The following is a 19845-nucleotide window of genomic DNA, read 5'->3' on the forward strand; positions in this document are numbered from 1 at the left end:
ACATAGGTCATACCTTTCACATAGTTTTAAGTTGCTTTTGTTACACATGGTAAATGTGGGAGTAAGGAACATCCTGAATCATTAAGATGGCCCCGTTTTGACACATCATTGCAAATGACAATTTCTCCAACGTTGTTAACCTTAAGAGTGCCTTGGCATTGACTGGAGCCTTAACAAAGGCTGCGGGCTAATGAGGAAAGTGCACTCAATAGCAGAAGTGGATATTGTTTGACATTGTTAAAGACTGGTGCCAGCACAGTACCGGTTCAACCAAAATTATAACATGTTTTTCTCTGACCGCTTGTTATCTAGTGAATGACGTTCCAAACACGATGTTAACACGCGAGAAGTGGTTGAACAGTCAAAAAACAAATGTTGTTCAATGTTTTCTAATCAAGAGCCTCAATACAATACAGTATAAACTTGGTATACTTAGAATGAGTCAGTATTTTGGTTGGTACCAAAAGGGAGTGAGGTTTTATACCCAAACATACTCATTAGTGGCTTGATTTCTGTTTTTATAAGTATCTAGCTCTAGTGCAAAGAGGTTTACTTTGTGAAGGAGCATGTCAATTAAAACTGATCCATATAGGCTTTAACTAACTCTAAAAAGCTTATTAATCTTCAATGAATTAACTGAAGGCAGCTGAAATTCAACACTTCCAAAAAAATAAATTTAAGGGAGGAAAAAAAAAGATCTCTAGCGCTCTTGTTGACATGTTTATGCTACTTCATAACATTTATTTCCTGAATAACAACAACAGTAATATTAATACTAATACTAATGTTATGAGTCTATTTTCTTTGAGATTATATGTCGTGGCTTGCCAGCAGGAGTTGGTTTGGGTTGAGGGCGAGCAGCGAGGATGTGACTCCTTTTCTTGACAGTTTGAGGACATATTGGGCCTGCTGACAGCTAATGATGATGCTTCCTGACATACATCTCATATATATGCGTGTGTGTGTGCATGCAAGTGACTATATGTATTTATGTTTATCAGTATATGTGTATGTGTGTGTGTTTGTCCTTGCGTGCAGATGTGCGTGTGCTCTTGGGCATTTTGTGTGCCTCTCTGTGTATGAGCATATTTTCATTAGCCCGTGTGATGTTGCAGTGAATTTCTTTGGTGTGACAGAGAATGACCTTGAGCTGTTACTGCTGGTGCATATGTCAGATTCAGGCAATGGATCCGGATGCGTGTGTGTGTGTGTGTGCATGCATAATGTACAAAAGAGCTATCTGATGCTTTCAGCTTGATCTAAACCCTGAAATCTGACAAGGAATGCACTTCCTCTCCTCATCATCCGGGATGATGTTTTTATCGCATATTCTTTGATGCCACGGTTGAAAGGACCCAGTAGGGTACAGATGTTCACAACTACTGTTGATTCAGAGTTTATTATTACTCACTCTGACCTCAGTTGCCTCACTCTCCTTCCCAGATAGTAACAAACAGCGGTGAATCAAAATATTTCCGTTGATCGACTGACCTCTGCTTGATTCTCTGACTCACTGTGACGCTTGAAGCAATCTTTTGTCTTCTTCTTCTCCAGAATCTCATGTTCTGTACGCCCCTGAAGCACCTGAGGGGATGTTTATATTGGGTTTGACTGTCAGATTGTCAGTTCACATATACAGATGAACAAAAGTGCACACACACAGACTTTTGTTTCCTTGATACAACACTGCTGATTCATCTGCCTCTCTGTGCCTGAACTATTCCTAATATAACATATTCTTTTCAGGATGCACATTTAAAGGTTCAGTTCACCCAAACTACAAGAAAGTACATTCCTAGTCATGCAGATTGTTTTTTTGTGCTGCATACCAAAAATATATATTTCAGAGGAAATTGCGCAGCTGTATATAAGCACCTAGACTTCTTTATCCATTGTTCTCCCTTCCCCTCTCCCTCTTTATCTCTTAATCTGTCTCCCTCTCCCCCTCTCTTAAATTTTGTTTTCAGGGCTTTTCTGTGTATTTCTTTCAGATTGCATCAGTTCATTCACTGATGTCACTTGACAGAGACAGAAAGCTCACAGAAGGCAGAAGGCTCCACAAAAGCACATCCTCTATATGCTTTTGTGTATGTGCTTTCTTCCTTCCTTCCTTCCTTCCCTTCTTCCTTTCCTTTACTCCTAATCCCAAACTGTGCTTCAAAGCAGCTGCCATGCGTCTGTGTCTGTGCTCGGCTGGTACCAGCTGTACATCTTCCCCTCACTGATTGAAGCCAGTCCTATACCGCCCGCATGTGAACCCACTTAGAAGGCCACAGGTCAGTTCGAGGGGAAATGTGTTTGGCATTTTCCAGAAAGGGCCAGAGCTTTGACTACCAAAAAGCTTTAAAAACAAAAAAAAAGGTCACACACACATTTCTCAGGGGTGCGAGTGAGACACGACCACACTGAGGAGCTAATATGTGTATGTATGAGCTGCTATACAAAATATCTCCCAGCCTGCTATGATTCATGCAGTACGAATGCATATCTAATGCACGGTCCAAGATAGTGATCAGTGACTGGGGAGATTTTAAGACGCTGTATATCTGCAGTCATAAAGATGCCTCTGGAAGATAATGTGCTGATAGAGCCTGTGTGTTTTAATGCATGTGTGGGATGCTGACTTGTCGGATAGCTTACTGTATGTATCTATTTGCATTTGTTTTACCTTAGGAGGTTGACTAAGAACTTATGTTAAAGAGTGGCGTTGGCGTGGTCACGTATCTATTTGCACACATGTGTAGTATAAACCCTATAAATCCCAGACTACCCACAGCGACTGTGCCCTCCGCAAAGGTCTCGGCCATAACCCTGTCATGCTTTATCCCCATAATGGTCTCACCCTGAGAGAGGAGACGGACTGTGCCGCATTCCACTCATTCCTGGTTGTTAAAAATAAGACCTCTCTAAACTCTGAGTAGAGGCCGGCTTTCCTAAATTCACTAAATTGTCATGGGAAGGTTGGAAAACAAAAAGGCAAGAGTGATGTTGAGAAGCTTCGTCTACATTTCACAAAAAGGTAGCATCTAAAGTGAGCCAAACCATAAAATACATTCTTTTAAAGAGACATTTTTCTTTCCATAGCTGTTATCTTGTAGTCACAGTCTCTTTCATCTCCTGACATCACAGTTTTGTCTCAGCATAAAACCACAACCTTGAAAAACAGAATGGATACTAGACCACATTTAATATCCTGGTGCTTCTACAGTATGTAATATAACAGCAGTTCAAGGTAAACTGAAGCTTTTATTAATGTACAGAATATTCAGAACATCTTCCTTATACTGATTTACAACTGGTTTTGGACAATCTACATGCAGAAGTTCAGTCATCTTTTATAATTAATGTAGACATTCATTCATATACATTGCACGTCCAAACAGTTATTTAACAATCAATGTTTATAAGTGCTAATTTCATTATTCTCTATTGAATGTGTGTTATTGAGTCTTGCAGTAATTTTCTTCAAAGTTATGTGCAGAACTTTGATTTAAAACTTGCCTGACAAAATAAGTTATTATGATTTTGAATTCCATAATTTCAAAGTCTATTTGCACAGTTTCATTTGAAGTATGCTTGAAATATCAGCGGTGACAAGACGGGGACATACATTTCAAGGTGAAAAACAGTCCCTTGGTTTTGTTGTATTAGGATAGAGGACACTTAAAGGCCAAGCCACAGCACAACATCCACTGAGAAACTTGAAAGAATGAAGGAGCCTTGTGCACTTTAATTCTGCAGAGTGCTGCTGGATAACCTCCAAGGGAAAAATAACTGAAGCCCTGCTAATGCAATGACTACACTGTCTTTATCTACATAGCCACATCAAGCAGTAATAGAAATAATAGAATTTGTGCCTGTATCTTCTACAATGGTCTGTCTGCAGAATTAAACTTTGAAAACTTTCAATTCAGAAACTCTATTTACTAACTCAAAGAATGACATTGAGTTTGATTTGTGGACTTATAAAACCAGAAAAAGTGGACATTTTTTTGCGATGAGACAGCAATATTGCTTTAAGCACAGATATATTTCTATTTGAAAAAGATGTTCCCTCAAAGTCACAACCTTATAAAGACTTTTCAATTTGAGGACAGAGTTTGCTTCATGTGGCAAATTTATTCGTCTTAAAAAGAAGAAAGTTTTGCTCCAGGTCCTGACCTTCAGTGGGACACATACTTTCAAATTTCAAAACTCAGCTCATATTCATTCTACGTGCATTGACCTCACTGTAGAAAACATATATATTTATATATTTCTTTTTTTCTAGTAATACTACCAACTGCCTACACTTTCCTTCTCCCCATGGTGAGGGAACTTTTCATGTCCTGGTGGACTGGTGGAGAGAGTTTGGAAAGTTATTGGTCTCTCCGAGAACTGACCCGAAATGGAAACTCTTTCCTCGTCCCTTTCCAGAAGAACATTCTTTAGCTGCAGACTCACCCTGACTGATCCCACTCCAACCGCCAGAAACACACAGCCAGGATCTCCACCACAGTACACACACACACACACACATCCAAATCCAAATATTGTGCATGAACATATTGTACTACACAAGATAGACACAGAGTACTAACCATCAAAACAGTCCTGAATACTTTAGGCTACACACTGTTGCAGAGAACTTTTCCTTTTAGGAACAAGTAAGGAAGAGTAGTTCGCTTTTAGGGTTATGATGACAATAAGACAACCCCCCCCCCCTCCCTCCCAAAGATATAAAGGATGTTCCTATCAGTATGGATTGGTAGTTGTGTTTATGATATGACCTCTCTTATCTCCATGATCACAGAAATTGTGTGATTTTATTTTAAACTCCAAGGAAAGCACTCATTTGAAATTCACTGAAACTCTGAGCAGTAAACAAACTCCATCTGAAAGTGATAAAAGCAAGTTTTAACTGACATTACAGGAATTCCAAAAAAAAAAACAACAAAAAAAACACTTTATCTAATTAAAATCTCTGCTTGGCATTTCAGTGGTGCGTTCAGTTTGAGGATTTGCTTTCTGGAACTTATCAGACCCAAACGAGCAGTTTCACTTGATGCATTAAACTTAAATTTGGGTCAAAATACCTTTTCGGGCTCTTTGACTCTACAGTATAGGACACAGGACGGGATTAAACCCTTTGCAAAGTAAGAACCATGTTTTACACTTCCAATTTCAGGACTCATTCCACAAAATGTTGGGGATTATTTGGGATCTAGCTACCAATAAGCGGTCGGCTTTCGAGCTTTCACGTCACATGGACTGCAAAGAATAATAGTTTGGCCTGATTTTCCTTTTTTCGGTTGGCTTTATGAAGCTTTCTATTATGTAATATTGCCAGGACTAACCATCCACAGTGAATTAGACAGAACGGGTGGTATGATTTCCAATGAGACATCTGATGAATGCTGAGGATTTTTGATCAAAGATTCCAGTCATGGCAGGGCAGCATGCCTTGTGTGGGAGGGTAAATGACTGACTCGCATCTTGGAGATTAAGTTAAGCTGCTTCCCTAGCGGGATGCATAAAGAGAAGGGGGGGGGGGGGGGGGGGTTTATGAGTAGCGGCCAAAGCAGCCAAAGTTTCAAGGTGGATGAAGAGAGGGAGAGACAGCGGGGAGACATATAGACACCCATATTTTATCATATTTTAGTAAAAAAAGCCTCCCTGTTTTCTGATATGTTCCACTTTAACAATCACCCAAATCAGCATAATCTACTTTATGACAGCACTAATTCCATTGCAACTCCAATATGTCAAACCACACTTATGTTGAGTTTCTCCATTGGATACTTAATGACTAATTAACTGTTATCTTTTCTACTTAGCTGTGTTTTTTTTAATCTATTTTGTTCATGCGGTGGTAAGCTACCATCAATGAGACTTCCCACACAGATGCTTCACATTAAAAAGTCTTTCAACAGCTCAAAGGTCATAATACCTCCTCCTCCCAGTAGGCTTTTAATGTAGGGTAGCGAAAATGTGTCTCACACACACACACACACACACACACACACACACACACACACACACACACACTGTCTCTGTATGCAGTTTCGGACCTCAGGGTTGAAACGCTATCTAAATAAAAGAGAACTGCAAATGCAGCCAGAGTGTGACACTTTTTTCCTACTCTCAAGTCTGCTTCTAGTGACAAGGTCCTCACTCCAGCCCCTGCTGTGCCTCAGTTTTCCATTATATAGGCTTTTATATCAAACAATACAGACAGTTTTGAGATTGAGTTTCACTGGCAGTAGCTGAACGACAAAGTAGAAATCAGTTGTTGGAAGGTTGATATCAGGTCGGTCGGTTTATATTCAGTGGAGACACTGGTGTGAAATGTGTTGGCTTGTTGAAGGAATTGGACGTGTCAGGAAGCAGTCATCTAACATTAGCCACCAATCAGTCTGGAGCGCCTAAATCAGAGCTAAACTTTTCATTGTCAATAAATACCTCTAAATAACGCTACCGCTTGTTGAACTACAATGTATTGTTCTCTACTTCTCCACACATAAATACAGGGGATTAGATGAGTGGATGTAGAGGATTTGCAATATGTAAAAGGCATCTTTCTTGCAGCTTTGTTAAGTGACGAATCATGTAAATGTATGAATTATGTAATTATTTCATCAATGTGTAATTTTTAATCCTTTCAAGCAACTTATCAAACGCTGGTAGGCAGGTACTGTAATATACAACAAGAAAAGGTCCTTGCACATTTCCCAACATAGTGCATTAACATATTGGCTGACCATGAGAACTCGCAGGGAGAAGTTGAACAAATGTGAAATGTGACCCAGATGTTCACTGGCGCTGGTGAAGAATTCCCACCCAAACATGAATTTCTTAAATTTTTCACTCATGTGGCCTTCAATTGAAGTGATATTTATTCATTCACATTATTTGTATACCAGCTCTTCTAGAATTTCAGGTAAAAAGGGATGAAGCTCACACAAGCTCTCAGCTGGCATTTGTTGCATACACCCACATCCACATATGAGACTGCACACAAGCATATAAACAAAGACAAACAGACACGCACACGCACACTTTTTTCACAAAATCTCTGTATGGAGGCATCTGACTGCAAGCTCACACAGCCGGCCCAGACTCCACCCCGAGTGGTCCAGTGATTGGCCTACTTAGAGGCAGGGCAGCCCACTAAGAGATTTGAATACAGGGAAACAGAGAGGGAGGGATGGACAGAGAGGAGGAGGGGAGGAGAGACAGAGAGGGAGGCGGTACACTAGTTTGTCCCTGCTCTCTCTCTCTCTTTCTCTCTCTCTCTCTCTCTCTTGCTCTCTCTCTCTGCTGGGTCAGGATGGAAAGGCTTACACAGGCAGGGGAGGAAACATGTCATGAGAGGTGATGACACAGCCACGGAGACATATCCACATCCTCACTGACTCCCAAGTTCGCAGCTCGCCGCTGCCTCTGCTGCTGTCACCGCTGCTGCCGCTGCTGCTTCTACATCCCACAGAGGAGAGAGAGAGAGCCAAAGATAGCCTCCGTTCCCTCTCCCCAACCTCTCTCTCTTCCTCTCTTTTTTCACTTTGTTTGTGGATGATGGGATTTTAATCATGTGGAAGGTAAGAGGAGAAGAGGAGGAGAGGCTGTTTTGTTAAACTTGTGCATACTGTAGAAGGGGCCTACCTCACTGGGAGTTTGTGTTCCTCTTAGTTTACTTAAGTCTGAGACTCCCTGGGGGATTCCCGCTTGCTTTCACACCGCCTCTCAGTGGAAATGAGGAGTGGAAGCGTTGAGTGCCAGTATTACTGGAATGATAATGATAGAGCAGTGGCTTCGGGACTCAGCCAATGAGTCTTGCAGAGCCATCTGTATAATGGTTGAGGAGAAACTTCTGCAGTTGCTGAATTTACATTGTAACAAAGGGTCTGTTTTAACCATATGGTGTTTATCATTATGAATGACTCATTTATTCCTAAATTGCTTTAATTGTCCCTCAAGCTCTGAACAACTTATTTAAAAAACTTTACATTTTATGTTGTATGTCCTTGTTAAAATGTGTGGTCAAGCTGAAAAAAGATGAGTTGAATGTGGCTGCAATTTGTGGCGTGCGTTTGTTTGTGTGATATTTGTGTCTCACTCTAAGAGCAGCAGGATTGTTCACAGTTGCTGACTTTGACATTTTTAAATATTAAATTGTGTGTGTGTGTGTGTGTGTGTGTGTGTGTGTGTATGGGATTACGTTGCGTGTTAGAGTCTGTTTTGTGTGACCTAATTTTCAAAGAGCCACTGTGTGTGTTTTTTGGTGGTGCTTAAAGACCAAGATACAGAAAGACAGGAGACCGTGCCTGAAGGGATGCTTAAAATGTGTGTGCACTTGAGTGCTGGAAGTGTGTGTGTGGATGTGTGTGTGTGTGTGTGAGCATAAATGTGAGTGAGTGTTGAAAGATCCCAAACGTTTGGTTGTATTTGCACTTATAAAGCAAATTTGACAGTTTTAATAGAAAAGCTAGAGGAGTACAGACACATTCCTTCTAAATGTGTGTATTCACAGTAAATATAACACAACTTTATGATAAAATATCCACAATTGCACAACTCTGCCACTGTGTTATTACATTTCACAGCATCTCCTGTGTGCTGAGGCGTGTTTAATATGTATCTTGCATGCGTGTTTGAGTGTGCATGTGTCTCATGCGTGGCGAAGCGTGTGTGCGACAGCTGGCTGCCACAGGCTCAATGCTACTACTGATCCTGCTCACCTGCTATGGGTCATGGGGATCAAGGGAATCCAGTGTTCAGTGTTTGATCTGCAAGACAATGGGGAACTTAAGGAAGGAAGGCTAGTGTAACTGCGGTGCACAGCAGTTTATAGGACAAGTTGAAGGAAGTCTTAAAGAAAAAAAGTCGTAGTTTGTATGTGTGAAAACTATCTAATGAGCCTGGGAATGGCATGCTGATTTGTTGTATGCAAAGAAAAAGTTTCCTCCACCAGTGGAAAGTTTAGTGTAAATGACACTCTCCCACGTACCTCCTCTGACAAATTGTGACTGTGGGACAAACAAAGGCTTTGTCTCAAGTTTAGTTTGTAGTTGTCACTATGCCGACCGATATAGCAACAATACTATTGTTGCTGTTTCTTTTCCTGTTTCCCCTGACATGTTTCTGTGGCATTGTCAGCCTGGGCGGGCTTGAGAAAAGCATCTTAGCTCTCAGACCCCCCCACCCCCCACCCCCGTTTAAGACTGACTGTGTAAACCGCACAGACAAATATAGCCAAAAACAGCGGTATTGTCACTCTGTTTCCTGCGTGGGACACTTTGGAGTTTTAAGTGTGAAGGGTGTTTTGTGTCAGTTTGTTTTTCGAGCTTCTTAAAAACCCACAGAGTTGCCTGAGTGTTGCTGCTTTAATCGCTTGGAAGAAAATATTTTTAGGAAAACTTTGTTGCTTGTTGATGATGTCATTAGCCACCTACTGTACATTGCCCCAAAATATGATGTTATCTTACCAGAGTGTAGCTTACATGATAAAAACGGGGAGGTGTAACTCACAGGACTCTTATCACCTCCTAATGAGTTAATTTGAACTTCAAAGCGTCAGCAGTTGCCCACTTCAGACACTTGAGGGGCAAACTGCTAATTGCTATCTAAACATCCTTCCAAAAAAGGACAAAGGCAAACTGGTATAGTTTTTTCCCCCCTCGCTCTCTCCTCTTCCCCCTATTTCCACTCCAGTTCAGTTCATTTCATTCACCCCACTGCGTTCTTTAATCACCAACCCAATAAGTTGAGAGTGCAATGTTGCCATGGAAACTTCAGAAAATGTGACAATGAGCACAATCGGTTCAATGAGACTTGGCAGCTTGTGCAGTCCTGTGGCGAGGATAAGTAGGTCCTCAAACTTTTTTCTTTCTTTCTTTCTTTTCTTTTCTTTTTTTTTTTTTTTTTTTTTTTTTACAGTTTTCAAGACTCACAAATCTAATGTAAAACGCAAACATTTTAACATGTGTACTATACATATACGATCATTGTCTTCCATTTTGCACTGCATTATTGCATCACTCTTCTTACAAAGTCATTTCAGAGATAAAGGCAATAAAACATGATATGCATCAAGGGCTTTGACCTGCAGCAGATCGGCAGATGTTAAGTCAGATCACACAGATTATTTTGGAATATTTGCCATTCCAGAGGTCTCTCGACAGTTCAATACCATCATGTTTTTTATGACATCCCTTCCCCTTCTGATGCTGTATAAACAGATCACTTCAAGGCTCACTTTGCTCTGTAATGTCATACTCAAACTATGCAAAGGTTCAAAATCATGTGTAATTGTAAGCATATTGAACAGGAGTGCATATGTTTGATATTATGACATGTGGTGTCCTGTGTGAGTTAGGTTAGCAGGGTCAGTTTATGGCATTCTCAGGTTGAAGTGATTTCACATGACCAAAGAAACAGGTTTCTAGACAAGATGGAGTAAAATAACTTCATACTAACTCACTGTAAACTATTATTTAGAACTCAGATCCTTATTTTTTATCAAACTGCTGTGATTTTCCAGAGCTGAGAGTTTCTTTATGTACTGTCTGTATATTAAAAGCATGAAATAATAAGGCAACAGTGGTTCTCAGCTGGTCTCGCCTTAGAACCATTATGTTTCTGTAATCATAACGATGCAACCCAACTTTTTGAATTTTTTGAACCATGCAAATGTATTCCTGCAGTAAAACACAAGGTATTCATGCACTGTTAAAAGCATGAACAAAAAAGGGCAATGAAAGTGCAAGTATGGCTAAAAACCCTATGAAATAAAAAGGCAAACTGTTCTTGTATTCCAGGCATATATGTTAAGTTAAATTGGTAACACTCATCACATTTCAAGAACCTAAATTAAACTGTAGCAGAGATTACCCTATCAGGAGATACATACTCAACAGCATTGTATTATGAAGAATATTCAGTAGCACTTAACTTGAACCCTTCATCATAATGCTGACATAACAGACCTAACTTCTAGGGAACTAATGGGATAACTGGATATGCCTTTTTGCTCCTGACAAGAGTTTCAAAAGTTTGGGGGCGACAAAGTAACTCTGGTCCAGCTGAAGATGAAGCAGACGGACAGATTGAACATTGAACATGACCTCAGAGCTGAGAAGCCACTTTCACAAAGATTGGTAGTGTTGAACGGTAGGATGGTTTTGATTGCATGGGTGGCGAGGGATGGATAGTGAGTCATCCACAGCACTGCACCAGAACTGGGGGATGTGTTTGCCTCAGTGACTTTCTTTTCCAGCATCCAATCATACAAGAGCACCACCAGCTGAGCCTATTGGTTGCTTGGTTAACCTGATGCTTTCCATATTGATTCTGAAAGGATCGTGTTACCAGTTGTCATGCCTGTGTCTCTCCGGGTAGCGGTTGTTAAACTGATCATGCAGTTTAGTGAGATGTGGCATGACTGTTTTCCTCTGACTATTTTTTGCCTGCGGTGTCCAGTTGTTGTGTCTGATGACGTGCATTGAGAAACATGTCAAACCTATTTTGGGAAACATGGTTTTCCCACAGCACGATCTTTTTGAATGTGTTTTTTAAGATTGTTCAAAAATATTGGGAATCCAGTATTTTAATAATTCATAGCGAGCGCTTGCCTTGATGTCAGCTGTTGTCTGTTGTTTGATGGCATAAGATATTTCTTCAATCCGCCTACTTGTACCTTTGCAACAGTGAGCTATGTGGTAAGATGCATGGAGTGCCAGCTCTTGCTTTGAACATGAAGAGGTTAGGCAATTTTGCAATGCCTTCAGCTCCTGTAGTCTTCATTGAAAGCTTTTTCTTTAAGGCTATGGCTATCAATCTAGTTAGCATATCTAAAATACTATCCCATAGACAGAAAATAAGGTGGAGTCATGATGTCTTCAGGTGTGCTGGGCATGGACCGGTGTGTTTATGGTGTCTATGTGCTATCAAAGATGTCATAGCAGTATGGAATCACACAGTTGATGGACTGTTAATCCTACCAGGGAAGAGACCATATGTTTAGAGATATCCACAAATAGAAACAGATTAAAGAAGGGAGAGTTAACATGACTAGAAAGTACTGTTCTTGCAACCCTATTTTTATACCCTTATAAAATACCCTTATTTTTACTCAAACTTTGCAAAACCATGTCATATGATATGGTACTTCAGTAAAAATGTTACTGGGACCACTACAGAAAACTACAGATGAACATTTAATACCCAGGAATTCACATTATAGACATTACTTCTGACTGTCCCTGTAATAAAACTGGCCACAGCTATTCACATTGACCACACACAGACCAGCCATATACAGAGTTTTGATCCGGTTTTGTTTTTCATACGTCCAACTCAAAAGGTCACGACCCACCAGTTGAGAACCACTGCACTAGAATCACGAGGAAAGAAACTTGATGGTAGAAATATTTGAAACAAGTGGATTTGCAGTGGAGAAAAGTTGAGATATTCTTTCTACACCATATTATTCCAATTTTTCACTTATAAGACAAAGTAAAACTAAAATAATACTTCTTAAGACTTGTGCTCTGTTCAAATGTGCACATTGTAGATTAAGTGCTTGCTTACCTCATTCTTGCTAACTCTTTGGATCTGCTTTCATGTTGAAAACATTTCATTATCTAACCAAAAACGCTACGATAATTTAGTACTTCAGGGAATAACCACATTTAATCACTTTCATCTCAGCAAAGGGATCGTGAGCACTTATTTTGAGGCAAGATTAATGCTTTATGAAATAATTGTTATCATGGATGGAGGCATTATCTAAATTTGCGGTCTATTAAAAAATAAATATAGCACATGGGCGTATCAGTGAACACTCCGTCATACTGAACAACATTCCCCAGGTAACACTGTCTCAGATGATTACAGTAACAATGAGGCTTTATACTGTAGCACCAGCTCATCCATTTTCTAACCCTGACAATCAAACATTAAGTGAATAAACCGACTAAAATACTTCAGCAGGTTTTCTTTATAAAGAGGCACAAAAGTGAAACAGACACTGGAGTAAATCATGAACAGCTTTTTGATTTCTGACACAGTAACTGTTGCTTTGAGCCGCTGCAGTGCAGTAAATTCCAGTTGTTTGGTGCTTTATACAAGCTACAACAGGCACTGAGACATAGTTTCACCTAATATGTGATCCAGGGCCCATCTGTGTGTGTGTATGTGTGTGTTGGGGGGTGTGAAGATCATTCACCCTGATGAAATATGCCCTTGACAACACCAGACTTGTTTTTGTCCCCAATAATCTCCGGCCTCCAAACATCACATTTAATTTCACATGTGCCACTGTACCCAATCTGGGTCACACAAGCATGATGCCAGACAGACCTTGCCACACACATACGCACACACACGCGCACACACACGCACACACGCACACACACACACACACACACACACACACACACACACACACACACACACACACAAACACACACACACACACACACACAATGTCACCCTTTATCATAATCACTAATAGCCTCGGCATCCCGGACAACAACCGGCCAATCCTGTTACGTGTGACTGACCGCTTTGAAACATGAAAGACCGTGATTGGTCACAGCCAGTATGGTAGGAAGCGGATTAGGGATCAGCGTGGCAGGGTGTCTGGAATCAGACAAAGCAATTATATGTGTGTGTGTGTGTGTGTGCGTGTGCATGCGTGTGTGGGCAACAGTTAGTGTTGTTAACTTGTTAGCGATCAAACGATCAAACGCCGCCTCACATCGTACATGGGAGAGGACAGGAAGAGAGGAAGAGAAGAGAGGAGAAGGGGTGGATGTGAGGAGCGAGTGGGAGATGAGATGAGAGAGATTTGACATCTAATGCTGCTGTGAACGTGACATCTAAAGCCAGAATTTTTTTTTTAGCAAAGTCTAAAAGTGTAGTTTGGACTTCTTTAGCATCAGCTCTGGGCATATTCACCACTGAAGTCTACTTTTTTTCCTACTCCTGTCCTAATTGGCGTTACAGCAACTTCACCTGCTAGTCAGAGCACTGTGGTGAAAATGACTTTCTCCCAGCGCTTGTGCTGCAAAGATTGATCACATACTTCCTCCAAGCAGCGCCCAAGACAAATATTTTGCAAGGAAATGCTGTAGAGAAATATTTTCTCACATGTCAGGGGGAGTGTATCAGCACTCTTTCCGCATGGCTGCATATCTATATAGTGTATGGGAGGTTATTAAAAAAAAAAAAATTAATTTGCAGAGGAAGTTTGTTGCGACCTTGGCCCGGAAGGCATGACCCTGAAAAGACAACGAGTTCTCCATGATTCTGTGAGGTCAAGGGTTAATCTCTTGTAGCGAGTTATCCGCCGCTATGAAAGCAGATTGTGGGTTGTGTTTTTTTCTGAAACGCAAATCCCATAAGTGGTTGAGGGATATTTAAAATTCGTCGACAGATAGGAGGTAAAAGAAGATGTCAAAAGGTTTAGATGCTGATCCATAATTCACTAAAAATGTCAATAATTGACAGAAATTTGAATAATTAAGCGCTGGTTCTTTTTGAGTGTGTCCCATTTGTGAAAGTTGGTAATGTTTGTGGACAAGTTTAAACATGAATATTCAAGACGCTGTTGACATGTTTGCAGTTGGCTAAAGCTGAAATTGTTGTGGTAAAATAGACCATCTTTATTTGGCAAGCCACTATAATCACCTTTGAGTATTTGGTCCACACTGGAGGTATTTGACACCAGATTCCCACCGTAAATTATGACCATACAGGCTTTTTATTTTGGTCTGAAAATGTGATATTATGAAAACTGACAGGCAGATATCATCATGTTTACATGCTCAGCCTCAGATGCTTTGCCCTCTTTCACTTGGCTTTAATATTTTGCTGCATGTTTACAATTTTCTGCCTCCTGTGAATTAAGAGAGAATTGGAACAGCAGAATCATACAGTGACACACACAGTGTATGCTGATTATGTGAGCCAGGTCAACGGGGATGACCTACTTCTGCTCCGTGGACTGCCACAGCCGCTCACGTCAACTCACCAAATGGACCCCTCTAACCCCCACCCACCCACCCTGAAAAGTGTGTGTGTGTGTGTGTGTGTGTGCGCGCATTTTTAAAAAGGGGAGTTAAAATAGCTTTTGGCTGCTTAATATAATAATTTTTTGAGCGATTTCGCTTCACATCATTTACTGGGAGTGATCTACTGATGGAATTACTCCCCAGTGCAAGGGAGGAGTGTCATTTTTTCAGCTCAATTTGTAGACCTTCAAATATGAGCGGTTGAAATATTCATTTTGCCGAAAAGTTGAAACAGAAATGAAATAAAATTGCCCCAAAGTGGAGAAAAAAAAAACATGTAATGAATATATTTAATTGTTAAAACAGTTCAAAATGATGAACGGTACATTATGAGCGACTCTGTGCTGCAGGAAGCACTCACATTATTTCACCCCATTTCAAAAACACAGACTCTCTCTCTCTCTCTCTCTTAGTCTCGCCTCTGTTTTTTTGTCCTCCGTGTGCTCTTGTCGAATCAGTTTTTAGAAAATGGGAAGAAAGAGCTCCTATGAAAATTTTAACAGCTTAAACTATGAGCAGAAGGGAAAGCCGCAACCTCCTTGGACCCAAAGTTGATGAAAGATTTAGAAGTAGAGCACAGACTAATGGGGGGAGGGAGGGAGGGAGGGGGTCAGCCCAAATATAAACAGGAAGTGGGATCTAAAGTTGATGGAGGCTTAATTTCTGAAGTGTTTCATTAGTCGTATTCATAGATAAGCTCATTGTGTCCTCCATGCAGCCAGTCAGCATCCTTTGGCTTTACACTGACTGAGCAACTGGACACTAAAATGGGTTCGGTTTCAAAAGGTCATTCACTGACATGTATGGATCAGAGAACATATAGAAGGTTTTGTTTCATAATACACCATCTCCTATTTGAGAGTGGCATCAGGCCAATGACATTTTCTACCTCCTCAAAATAGAAATGTAGCATTTGGGACTCGGGTTACACAGTGATGTAACAGGAGAGAGGTAGAGAAATGAGAGCTGTCAGGGATAGAAAAAGGAGGAAGATGCATGAACGACCATCCGCTTAATTTGACAGGACAAGCATGGCTACCACGCACCTAAAAATATCTGTTTGATATTGTTATGTCATCTGTGTGGACATTAAAAAAAAAAAAAAAAAAGTGGCAGGGATTGCAGCTACACTCAGAGCAACACAACACATTTCAGTTTACCGTTAAGTGCTGCAAGATTGTGTCGACTTATTTTCTATTATTCATAAGATCATTACCAAAATCAATTATATGGCACTTTTACACTCTCATATAATATTAAAAATCTGTTTTAATATTCCGGTTCCAGTTTAACTTCAAAATCTGTATGTTTTACTAGTGTCGGTTCATGTAGTTATACGTCAACTTCGCTTGATAATAGAATGAAGGATTAGTCACGGTGAACTACTTTTTCAGGTTACACTACGTCATCATTATGTCACATGGTGGTGCGGTTGTGATGCAGGGTCTGTCGTTCAGGTGCCTGCTTGTTGGTGCATATGAGAAAAGCCTTGAAATACACACACAGACACACACACACACACACATACACACAGCTTCAGCATGTAGGGTAATCCAAAGTTTGCCTTGTTTGCTAAACTATGACTGGATGATCACTGTTTGGAGAGGATTTTAGCAACACTCAACTGCACCAAATTTAACTGACTGACTGTTAAATACAATAAAAAAACACTAAAAAGAACTAGTATATTTCCTGAAATCTCTTTCTATTTGGTACTAAAATCTACTTTTATTGCTGGTATGCAGGAGTTGCAGGGAGCAGAGGCAGAAATTAGACAGTGGAGGATATTCAGCTTTGTATTGCCCCCCACTGAAGAGTATCGGTACTGACGTTTCAGTGATGTCAGCACAGCAGATGAGCTTCTCAAAAAACAGTGGCAGCTCTGACAGTCATGAGTCACAAAATGATGGTGGGGGGAAAATACATAAGTTTGGCTGGATTTTTACCAATTTTCCTCCTCCAGTATTAATTTGAATTCCACCCCTACTTCTGTTCTGTTCCCTTCTCTCCCCCTCAGTATCGCTCTTGCTCTTGCTCCTTCTCCTTCCTCTCCTGTTTCCCGCTCCGTCACCTCAATGCATGGTTCAACAGTGTCACCTATGGTGTGCTGGAAGGCATTTCACCCCGAGTCCCACCTGCCAATTTGGATTTGTGTGTGACTTCAGTCTGGATGTCTGTATGTGTGAGCGTGAATTTAGATTCACGTGTGTTTCTCCTTGTCAGAAAGAGGCAGATTTATTCTCTTTATCCTTTAGTGGCTGCAGGTGTCTCTCCTGTCAAGCAGAAATCTGTCAGCGCTCCATCACTGTCCAACTTTCCTGGCTTTGTCTGCACTTTTTTTTTTTTTTTTTTACTTTCTGTAAAATGTTATCTGCTGTTTATGTCACTTTGCTGTGTGCAAGAATGAACTGAAGAAACCCCAAAAACATAACTTTTCCGACTCTACTCTGCTTCGGTAACACACCACCACTCACTCTGCCCATACATTAACCATAACCTCAACCTCTACCGTCAGCCTAGGTGCTACTTAATGAACAATTTATGGCTGGATATAGCTACAAGTAGTAAAATTGCTTCCAAACTTCCAATCAATGCTATATTAAATTGCACTTAAATATCGAACAGAAGTGATTATTTAGTTCTAGAATTGCTGCAAGCTTGCACTCCTTCCATTTCATGCTCGACATGCTTCCTACAGGGATGTTCTGAACAAGAAAATCCATCAGCATCCTAAAAACATCTTCCTTTGACAACTCAACCCAGCACTCCAGAGTTTTACAGTTTACCAGACCGTCAACAAGCTCCACAAACAACTGAGGGAGGCTCGGCTGTGTGTATTTCTGCGTGAATGCGAGGACGTGTCGATATGTTAGGACATGCATGGATGAATACAAGTGTAAATCTAAGTGTAAATGCGAGTGAGTACGTCTCAAAGGAATTGTCGGGGGTTCGCGGTCTCTCCGAACGTATGCCCGTGTCATTTGAAGCGTGAGATTGCTGGATTGCTTCCATCTTCCTCACTCAATTTCTGTCCTCTCCTTCCCTCTACCTCTATTATATCACCTATATTTGCTTCATTTCAACATATTTTCCTTTTTCATATACATTTGGGAATAAGGGATCAAAATTGACACATCAGTTTTTCTACTTGATGTAAAATGGTTTTTGTGCAGAATCTTTTTTTCTCTTCCATTTTGTGGCCCAACAACTTATCTGCAGTGCAAATGAATGTTATCTGGTCTCAAATATCACGGGCGACACTAGTGGGCCGACTGCAGAGAGCTCAAGTGAGGATAGTTTATCTGCAGCACTTGTTTTTTCCCCTTTCTTTTTGTCCAGAGGATGAAAGGAAGCCATGCATAAAGATAGCTAGAGAACAGACAGGAGGGATATTCTGAGTGTGTTAGTCCACTCAGATGCACAAAAGCCTTAAGCTCAGCGAACAGTGACATCTACTGAAAATACCACACGGTGGGAATAAGAGTGGATTATCTTCCCTGCCTCGAAAACACGGGAAGCATCCCAGCTTTTTATTATCATGATTGTTGGAAGTCTTTAATTGCAGCATTTTTATTAATAGCAATCATTTGCATGTCCACAATGTTCTCACATTGATGAAAAATGGCGTTTGTCAGCAATAATGTGCTTTCTATTATTTCCCCTTGATCCATTTTCTTAATTTTCAAATCATATCAATTCCCTAAATGTTATACAGACTTATTTTTTTTGTGTTGAGTTTTCTTTTTTAGTTGATTATCTAACTGACAGTAGTTTTTATTATCAACATCCTTCATAATTTTGACCAAACTGATTATAAAAGTGAAATTACACAACCCAGATCCCAACCAGTCTTTTTCCATCTTCGCTCTCCACATAGTCTCAGAACAATGACTGGACAAAATGTAATGATACAATAAAAGAAAAAAACAGCAGACAGCTCCTCTTCATTATCTATTCAACATCTAACCTCAGTGAGACCGGGAGACACCCTGACAGCATGCAGACTCAGACAGAATTTAGGATTCATCTCCTCTACTGGGGCGGGGTGGGTGGACATGTGCACTAATTACAGACTGGCTGCAGCTGCCACTGCTGCACCGAGTATCGGCGCCACACCTCCACTGCCACACCAGCACCAACTGTTAACAACCTAATCTCACATGGATTCAAATTATTCTGCTCCAATACTTTTTTTACCTGTAATGCTGCACTGCACAAAACTTTCCAGCCACTCTTTTTATGAGCAGGAGTCACACTGACTGACTGACTGACTGACTGACTACAGGGTCACATAGAGATCAAGGTTTGCCTTTTCTGCTGGAAGAATGAACACGTATAAATTACTAATCAGCTGCAGATGTGGCAGTCAACAACATGTGGGATATATAATATTATAGCACAATACACAATAGTTCCTTTCCACCAAACATTTGGTTTAAATTAGCATTTAATTCAATACACGCATTTCATAAGATTATGAGAGACAGTGATGAGTGTAAAGTGTCTTTATTGGCATGTCTCATGTCATTATTACCACAGTTTGTTGTGAGACTTCTTCCTTGACGCATTCAATAAAGCAACTGCATCTGAAATTCTTGAGTCTGCTGGGAAATAAATATTTTCTAATCCGAGCTTAAAGTCTCATATACCAATGCAGCAGTGCTAATAATTAAATAGGGCAATGGTGTGTCTGTAGGATGTGGTTGAAACTACATGGGAATAGTCGTAATGGTCTCTAGTGCTTCCCTTTTCTCTGATTTGTTGAGCAGCATTTTGTCTTCTTTCTTTTAAT

General features: G+C 40.5%; 1 protein-coding gene across 1 annotated transcript in view; it reads left to right on the forward strand.

The window, feature by feature from the left end:
- The first annotated feature begins 7386 nt into the window (after nucleotides 1–7386).
- The window catches only part of LOC128354155 (E3 ubiquitin-protein ligase Midline-1-like), a 38285-nt gene continuing 25826 nt past the window's right edge, over nucleotides 7387–19845 (forward strand). Inside the window, exon 1 of the mRNA XM_053314417.1 lies at nucleotides 7387–7577. The gene's annotated coding sequence lies outside the window, so the exon portion shown is untranslated. The remainder of the gene's footprint in view (nucleotides 7578–19845) is intronic.

The sequence above is a fragment of the Scomber japonicus genome, chromosome 24 (assembly GCF_027409825.1).
Source record: "Scomber japonicus isolate fScoJap1 chromosome 24, fScoJap1.pri, whole genome shotgun sequence".
NCBI classification, from domain to species: domain Eukaryota; kingdom Metazoa; phylum Chordata; class Actinopteri; order Scombriformes; family Scombridae; genus Scomber; species Scomber japonicus.